Source organism: Salarias fasciatus, chromosome 2, assembly GCF_902148845.1.
Source record: "Salarias fasciatus chromosome 2, fSalaFa1.1, whole genome shotgun sequence".
Taxonomy (NCBI): Eukaryota; Metazoa; Chordata; class Actinopteri; order Blenniiformes; family Blenniidae; genus Salarias; species Salarias fasciatus.
The window spans coordinates 21,900,296-21,907,225 of record NC_043746.1 but is presented as its reverse complement, the minus strand read 5'-3'; the positions used below and the strand labels follow the sequence as shown (position 1 = coordinate 21,907,225).

Genomic DNA, 6,930 nt, shown 5'->3' with positions numbered 1-6,930 from the left:
TGTTCTTCCTCAACACGGGGTGACTTTTACATGTCCTCGTCAGTCTGAGGGCAAAGCAATGTACTGGATCAGAATCATCTCTGGTCACCAGCCTGAATTCTTGGGAGCAACAATTGGCTTTGATTCAAGTGAAGTTCATCAAACGTCTCATTTTACAACCAAACAAGAACCTGGAACTTTCATTCTGAACATTCATCAGACTCAGATCAGTGACACTGGACTTTACTACTGCATCCATACCAGCTGGACTAACGTGACATTTTTGAGAGTCGTGTTTCTAACAGTTCAAGGTAAAGTGATCTTCTGTTTCTACGTCTGTTCAAAAAAATTACACGTGTTTTTTTCATATGTATCAGGTAATTTTCATCACTTCTCATTTTTCTTCTTCACTTTACTACTGTATGAATTTATTCACTTGTTTACATTGTACTTGCTGCATATTTACATGCTTATTTTCCAACTTATTCACATAATTGCTTGCCTCTGAATGTTCCAAAACTGTAATCCATCTGTTCATGTGGGGCATAAATTTCCAGACCTACCATACAAGTTAGGCTTGTCGTGTAAGATAGAGAATTGAAGTTTTATGAGAAACATGAATGGAGAGATTCCCAAATGTAATAAGTTTGTGAATCCACTACGGATCTTCTATTAATTTCCTGATGAGCAGATCTTTTTTACCAGCCAATATCTCAAATAACTTTATCATATCATTTCTTTTTCCATCTGAACGCCCTCTTGGTGTGACTTATGGCTTTAACTCATTGGAAATGAATGATTGAGATACATATTGAAATTCTTGAAACTGATTTACACTTTGCGAACATGAATGAATATAACTGGTGAAAACTTCATATTGGAGGGCATATTTACAGAGACAAGTGTAGAGAACTATCTCTGTGAGATCTGGAGCCAGATATCCTCTTGCTTGTATTGTTTTAACTTGTTTACTCACCATTTTTCTCACTGTGATAATTTACTCTCTCAAAAAAACAGAACAAAAAAAAAAAAGATCAAAAATGTACAAATGATTTTACTTTTTGTCCTCCAGGACCCCAATCTTCCATCTCTAGCATCATTCAAGCTCCTCCGTCTGCTGCGGTCCATCCAGGAGAGTCGGTGTCTCTGCAGTGTTCGGTCCTCTCTGACTCTGAGAAGAGAACATGTTCAGAAGATTACAGAGTTCACTGGTTCAGAGCAGGATCACATCAATCTCACCCCAGTTTCATTTATACTCATGGAGGCAATAAAGGGTGTCGAAACTCGTCACGGAAATGTTTCTTTAACTTCTCTAAGAAGGTCAGTGTCTCTGATGCTGGTACTTACTACTGTGCTGTGGCTGCATGTGGAGAGGTCATGTTTGGAAATGGAGCAAAACTGGACAATAAAGGTCAGTTCACATTATTTTACTGGTAAAATGGTTTCTAAACTTCCAAAGAAAAAAATTAACTGAATATTTTCTCTTACCAGATCGCAAAATGAGAACTCTGACGAACACAGAACTAGCTCTTTGTATTGTCTGTGTTGCTTTGGCTGGAAGTGTGGCTGGTTCAGTCTATCTCATTTGGACCAACAAGAAGAAGAATTGCAAAAATGGTAAAATAGGTTTCTTATGAATCACAATATTTTCACACCATGTGTGGGTGTAAATTACAGATATTTTATTAAAGTATTAAAGTAAAGATATTTTATTTTTTCCTATTGAAAACAGACGGTGAACCAGACAGCAGTAATCAGCAGGTAAAATCTATAAATAAATACTGACATACAATCCAGTTTTCCTCTGTGTATAGATTCATCAGATATTTATCCCCATTTCTGTGTATTTCATCAGAGGGATGAAGCTTCTTTGGCCCATTCTGCACCAACCTTCAGCAGGAGAAAAGTTACCAACTCAGGGATTTATTCTGTTGCTGTTTTTACGATGATGAAGACCAGCAGTGGTGGAAGAGGAGATGTAAGCATGTCTGAGAGAGAGAGGATCTATGCTGCTGTCCAGGCTCTTGGTTTGGATTAGAAAGCAAACATGTGGCATTGCTTGCTTGTTGGAAGTTGTTTTCTCAATTTTCCATCCTGTTCCGTCGTTTAAAACCAGATACATGATAATTCATCATTTTGCCATTTATATCTGCTGAAACTTTTTCAAGACAGCTTTTAATAAAGTGTTTGTGTATTTATGTGTTCTGCTATAACCTTTAGTCACAGTTGCCTTTGACGTGAGGCTTATTAATTTAATCAGTTATATCAATCAGTTACATTTTCAGATAAAGGAGGGTAAATTTAACAGCAAGAGAGATTTTTTTTCTTCCAAATGCTTCCAGTGTCTTGAGAAAAATTGGGATTGCAATGAAAATAACACAGAGAGCCAAGATGGTTTGCATAATGACAACAGGATTCAGGTGTGGTCCTGAATCAGAAAAGCAAAAGTCAAAATTTAATTTATTTCTTTAAAATTATGCAAAATATATCCATCCATGTTCTGCAATTCTTTATCCATTTTTTGTTGAGGTTGTTTATGGGGACAAGGGCTGTCTAAGCTGAGCAATAAATTGGTAAATCAATTGATCAATCAACCTTTAATGACAGAGCATTGGTGAATGCAGGTCACAACCAACTGCCAACCTCTGCTGCAATTTTCATGTCTCCCTTTCATTTTTTTTTGTTCTCTTTGTTTGTTGTAGTTGTTGTTTTGATTTTGTTCAGTATTTTCAGTAGTGTTCAGTACTCCTGAACACTACTGACCACTGTACACTACTGAAGCCCGTGTATGTTAAAATGTAAAAAAAATTGAAATATTCAATAAAAAGATCGATGGAAAAAAAAAAAAAGAAAATTTCAATATGGCCACCATTTCTCAAAATAGCAGAATGTGATGTCATCATTATTGATGATTCTGCTCTTGTACACTCTCTCTCTCCAAAGACCTCAAAGACATTTGAGGAATCTGCTGTCCGTGACAAAGTGTCAAAGATTCTGAGCTACTCGAAGAACGAGCGAACAGACATTGTGTTTGATGTATACAAGACTTCAAGCTTCAAAGCTGAAACAAGGTCAAAGCGAGGCAAAGGAAGTCAGCGCCGAGTGACAGATAAAACCAAGCTTCCACCCATCTGGTTGAGCTTCCTCAGAGGCAGTGACAATAAGACAGAACTGTTTGAGTACTAGCAGACAAGATTGTATCCATGTGTCCCGACAATGTCGTAGTTGTGACCAAAGGGGAGAAGGTCTTGTCAAACAAACCCATCAACTTTGAAGGTCTACATCCTTGCAATCATGAAGAAGCTGACTCCAGGATTTTCACACATGCCCTCCATGCAGTCACACAGCAGACAAAGTCTGTGTTGATCAAGGCAAGTGACACAGACATTCTTGTCATAGCAGTTGGTGTATTTGCGAGTCTTCAGGATGCAGGCTTAGAAATGCTTTGGGTGGAATTTGGTCAGGGCAGTCCATTATGGCGCGTTTCCACCTCCCCTACTCTACTCGGCTCGACTCAGCTCTACCCCGCTTGCGGGCGTTTCCACCAGCCTGCTCTCACGCAACCCGGGTAGGTTTTCGGCCCTGCTCGACAGCAGGGTCTATTCGGGCTGATTCGGGCTGGAAATGTGATGTCAACACATACTGGTCGCTGATTGGTCAATCACTGACCAATCAGCGACCAGCTGTGGCTGAAGCGAAACCTGAGCTCCGCCATGTTGCTTTGCTCTGATGCGGAGGAGAAAGAGAAGAGCAATAAACGGTAAATGAACAGAATAACAGTAATTAAAACAATTTCAGCGCAGCCGACAGTAACTCCATGGCCTGTTGGGAGGATTCAGATGCTCGTTCGTTTAGTGGGGGATGAAAAGATCCAGCGGGAGCTTGGTACCGCTCGACGTTTTTTCAAGACCACCTGGAGTTGGTGGCGGACCACGGAGCCCACCGAACCGCAACCCAGTGCCAAGAAAAACTGAAACAAGGACCAGAACTCAACCAGCGGGGCTGAAAAGACCTGGGGATGGTTCCAACAGATGGACAATCTACAGCCACCGACTTGTAAACACTGGGACGTGACCACGACTCTGCCACGGCGCTGCTGGAGTCGCTGATGGAAGATAATGGTGAGTTTCTGGTGATCAGAGTTTGTTATAAGGTAGAAAAATGAGTTATCTGGATTTACAGTTTGTGAAAGAATGTGTTCAGACGCTGCTACTCTCAGGAGTTTACAGTCATTGTCCTCGAAGTCACGTAATCACACTCAGAAAGCCAGCAGTAAACGCTGCTGAAAGCATGCTTGATATTTAACATAACCACCGGACAAAGTTTTATTTTCTGAGGCACTTTCAATTTCAGCATATGCATAAAGATTCTGTGTCTGATTCTTTTCCTTCATGTAATGAAATGAAACGTGTTTTTCCCTTCATTATTATGTAAAAAAGACTTGAGACAGTCAATATTAAAGCCCTCATGTCGACTGAAAGCTCACACATTTTTTTGAACAGTTTTTTGGGAGCATTGCTCTACTAAAGTTATCACACACATTTTAAAGCCCCTCCTAAGGAGGAAGGTGGACTTTCGAAATGAGTAGAACAGTAGAACATGTTAGGGCTGAGTTTGAACCACACTGACTTGACTTTATTGTTCTTTGTGTGTGTGTGTATTCTATTTCATTCAGTGAGGACAGTTTGGTCTCCCCATCCGAACTCCCAGACTCCCTGCCATGACAGCAGCTCCATCTCCTCCTCCTGCACAGGGCCGTCTCCTCCACCTGCTGCTCTGCACCGTAGGTTTCCTTCCAACTGTTTCTACATACAACTTTATAATACACGGACATATATTTTCTAAATTGCACAGGGGGGAAATCCAGTTGCTGTTCAGCAACAAACACTGATATCAAGACAAAAACCTCAATCAAAATGTGAAGGCTCATCTGAATCTCTCTTTATATTTATATATTTTTTAAGTCACACACCCGTATAAATGCAGTAATGGGAAGTGTAGAAGAGTGTGCAATTTAAATAAATGCATGTTCAACCGTGCATCTGAAATTTCATCTTAGCATTTAAAAGACTCCTCTGAGCTGCTGACAACAGAACAGAAATGCTCTTTAATTGCTGAAGCTACTGCTAATTGCTAATAAGCTAATGCTAAACGCGACCTGGTGTTAGAATATTGCAAATAATTTAAAGCACAAACTTCTTAATAAGTGCAGTTACATTAGCAACTCACCAGGAGCTGTCGTCTCCTCCCGACTCTTCACGTCTCATCTTGGGCTTGATTCGGCTGCAGGGCCTTCCAGACTCTTCCCTACTTATCTTTCACATTATTTCTTGCTGTTTGTAACATTTTATGACTCTCTTCTTACAACGACAAAAACGGAAGAAAAAAAAAAAATAGCCAAAAGAAACATGACAGCCTCTGTGTCCTGCATTCAGTGTGTTTACCGTATTGGCCCGAATATAAGACGACTCCGATTATAACACGACCCCTATTTTCAAAGACCATTTTGTGAAAAAAAAAAAATGCTGAAGACAGTAAGGTCACCCATAAAAGAAATTTTTATTATATATTTATTATAAACTCAAAAACTCACTACTGAGATAACATTTCACGAGATATAAAATGAAATAATAAGAAGCCTCAAGGGGTCCAAACTGCATAAATGATGTAAATAACTTTCCAGTGCCTTTCGCTGAATCAGGCTCTGGTGGTGGTGGTGGTCTTTCCGTTTTTCAGTGACGTATTCACTCACCCTTCTATCAGTCTCTCTGAAGCGTCGCTCTTGGGACCACGGAAAGCTTTTCTCATAGTGTTAGCATCTGAAGGTGTTTTTTTCTGTGCTCTCCAATAAGAACGAGGCTCTGCTTCACCAGATCTCCTGGCGGCTTGGCAGTTGTTTGATGACTCTGCTGCATTGATCACCATCAGTTTAAAGTTGGTATCATAACTTCGCTTCTGTTGTTTGCTCAGTTGTCCAGCGTTCGAACCCTTTTGTTCCAGATGATCTACCATTTTTCATCGGATCATTTGATCTCATTTCATCGCTCCACTCGCTCTCTGGTCAGTGATACTTTGGCTCCATCTAGCGGCGCGGATGGGAATTGACCATCTACCGTAAGTCCGCGATTATAACACGACCCCACTTTTTATGATGCAATTTCTGGAAAAAAACATCGTCTTATATTCGGGCCAATACGGTACATCCACTGAGGGGCGGAGTGTTCACCATCTGATTTCCCCGCCCACTGATGGGTTTCCAGGGAGACAAACAGGGCCGGTGGAGACACAACCAGACCGAGTAGAGTCGAGTCGAGTAAAGTGGGGCGGAGTCGAGCCGAGTAGAGTAGGGGAGGTGGAAACGCGCCATTAGATGGTTCCCAATTCATGATTTGGTGAGGAACCTTGGACCTGAGAAATCTCGTGGCATGCTCTTCTTTCATGCCTTCACTGGCTGTTATGTTGTCAGTGTTTCGAGGTAGAGGCAAGACAACGGCATGGCAAACATGGGCAGTTTGTCCTGAGGTGAGCCCAAAATTCAGCAAACTCAGCCAGTACCCACCTGCCATAGAAGATGCTAACCTTGACATTCTTGAAAAGTTTGTTGCCACTATGTATGACAAGCACAGCAGCACGACCAACGTTGATGAGGCAAGACTGCACTTGTTTGCTCGGAAACAAAGATCCTATGATTCCATCTCACCAACTAATGCATCTCTTGTTGAGCATGTGAAACGATCAACCTACCAAGCTGCCTGCACATGCGGCCAGGCAACAGTCTGCAAAATGCATTCTGAAAGCCCTGGCAACTGGGGCTGGAAAAAGCATGGGGAAGCCTGGGAAGTTCTTTGGTCAACCCTCCCACCCAATGCTCAGTCTTGTCAGCAGCTGACAAAATGTTGTTGCACGGGTGAATCTTGGGGACCATGAAAATGTTGAAACTACACCCTGAAG

General features: G+C 41.4%; 1 long non-coding RNA gene across 1 annotated transcript; it reads left to right on the top strand.

Annotated features, from left to right (window-relative positions):
- Window positions 1-1,412: 1,412 nt before the first annotated feature.
- On the top strand, window positions 1,413-2,669 carry LOC115407113 (uncharacterized). The gene is made up of 3 exons (XR_003933591.1): window positions 1,413-1,596; window positions 1,712-1,740; window positions 1,835-2,669. It is a non-coding gene; the product is annotated as an uncharacterized LOC115407113 (long non-coding RNA).
- Window positions 2,670-6,930: the final 4,261 nt, after the last annotated feature.